Here is a 2,500-nt window from a genome sequence, read left to right on the forward strand (position 1 = left end):
TGACATCGGAATACGGCCCCAACATCGATCTCGGAGAAAGTACATCATCATAACATCGGATCGGATGTGTATCCATCGAAGTTCCATCGACACTTCGAGAAGATCGAACATAGCTTCCTAGCATGTTAAAGGTTCGGTGCTAATGGGGACATAAAGATCCCACGACGTTCCAAACGAAAGTAAAGTGTTCCGTGCGTGTGAACTACGTTGTCCCATGTGCCGGCTCTCGACTCCTAAGATGTCCCATGTAAATGCCCTTCGTGGGAAAGAATGTCCCGTGCAACGTCCCTTGATGATCCCCATAAGGTGTCCCATGTGCGTCCCATGATGTCCCATGCGCGTCCCGTGCCGTCCGAGCCTCACCAAGGCCGTCCCATGCGCGTCTCGTGCCGTCCCGAGCTGTGCCGAGGCCGTCCCGTGCTGTCCCATGCCGTCCCGAGCTGTGCCGAGGCCGTCCCGTGCTGTCCCATGCCGTCCCGAGCCTCGCCAAGGCCGTCCCGTGCCGTCCGAGCTGTGCCGAGGCCGTCCCGTGCCGTCCGAGCTGTGCCGAGGCCGTCCCGTGCTGTCCCATGCCGTCCCGAGCCTCGCCAAGGCCGTCCCATGCGCGTCCCGTGCCGTCCGAGCTGTGCCGAGGCCGTCCCGTGCTGTCCCATGCCGTCCCGAGCCTCGCCAAGGCCGTCCCATGCGCGTCCCGTGCCGTCCGAGCCTCACAAAGGCCGTCCCAGGCCGTCCCGTGCCGTCCCATGCGCGTCCCGTGCCGTCCGAGCCTCACCAGGGCCGTGACATGCCGTCCCGAGCCTGACCAAGGCCGTCCCGTGCCTCACCAAGGCCGTCCCTTGCGCGTCCCGAGCCTCACCAAGGCCGTCCCATGCGCGTCCCGTGCTGTCCCATGCCGTCCCGAGCCTTAGCAAGGCCGTCCCATTCGCGTCCCGTGCTGTCCCATGCGCGTCCCGTGCTGTCCCGAGCCTGACCAATGCTGTCCCGTGCGCGTCCCATTCTTTTGGCTCGGCTGGCCCGTGCATTCTATGGGGTCGTGGGACATTTCGAAATCCACCCGGGCCATTTCGACTCTCTCTTCATTAATACTATTGAGGTATTATTTATGAATTATTGGAGAAAAGAAACGGAAGAAAATATTTTTTTTTCTATTTTTTATGAATTTTCCGGTGTTTATTCACTTAAAAATTCATAGAAAAATAAATATTTATCGGAATCGCTATTATAATATATCAAAAAAATCCTTGCGAAAAGACCTTTCCAACGAGTATAAGTTTGCTGGATTCCGACGAGTAACGAAGGAGTAAAGGCCCAGTATGCCTGGTTAAAAAATTGATGTTTCCTTGTGAAAATAGGAAAAACAATAACTTTGCACTATAAGGGGGAGGGTTGAGCTCCTTCCCCAGAGCGTGCACAGCACTTGTGCTGGCACGTTCCCTAGTGCTCGCCAAGCACCATAGGGCATCCAAAGGGCAAAGCTCGGCCTACTACATGATGGGAAGCTTCTAATATGTCGGAATACGAAGAGATTTCGTGCGACCCGAAGCTCGGCTCGGGCGTCCCGGCCTGTCCCGAGCTGTGCCGAGCGCGTCCCAGGCCGTCCCGAGCCAAGTCTCGGGCGTCCCAGGCCGGCCCGAGCAAATTCTCGGACGTCCCAGGCCGTCCCGAGCTGTGTCGAGGCCGTCCCAGGGCGTCCCGAGCTGTAGCGAGGGCGTCCCAGGCCGTCCCGAGCCAAGTCTCGGGCGTCCCAGGCCGTCCCGAGCAAAGTCTCGGACGTCCCAGGCCGTCCCGAGCAAAGTCTCGGGCGTCCCAGGGCGTCCCGAGCTGTGCCGAGGCCGTCCCAGGCCGTCCCGAGCTGTGGCAAGGGCGTCCCAGGCCGTCCCGAGCAAAGTCTCGGGCGTCCCATGCCGTCCCGAGCAGTGGCAAGGGCGTCCCAGGCCGTCCCGAGCTGTGCCGAGGCCGTCCCGAGCCTAGTCTCGGGCGTCCCAGGCCGTCCCGAGCTATGGCGAGGGCGTCCCAGGCCGTCCCGAGCCAAGTCTCGGGCGTACCTGGCCGTCCCGAGCTGTAGCGAGGGCGTCCCATGCCGTCCCGGGCTGTCCCATGCGCGTCCCGTGCCGACCCGAGCAACAGCTCGGGCGTCCCGTGCCTCGGCCCTTCCAAGTGGTGCTTCGTCGGACATCTCGATATCCACTCGAGCATTTTCGACCAAACTCCATATGTGGGTGTGTGGGTATTTATCAGGAATATTGGAGAAAGAATCGGGAAAAAAATATTTTTTTTCTATTTTTTTTGAATTTTTAATTGTTTATTCACTTAAAAATTCATAAAAAAATAAATATTTATCGGAATCGCTATTATTATATATCAAAAGAATCCTTGTGAAAAGACCTTTCCAACGAATGCAAGTTTGTTGGATTTGGACGAGTAACGAAGGAGCAAAGGCCGAGTATGCTTGGTTAAAAATTTGATGTTTCCTTGTGAAAATAGGGAAAACAATAACTTT

This window comes from Eschscholzia californica, unplaced genomic scaffold, assembly GCF_041429995.1.
Source record: "Eschscholzia californica isolate CP2 unplaced genomic scaffold, dmEscCali1.0.p SCAF_54, whole genome shotgun sequence".
Classification (NCBI taxonomy): Eukaryota; Viridiplantae; Streptophyta; class Magnoliopsida; order Ranunculales; family Papaveraceae; genus Eschscholzia; species Eschscholzia californica.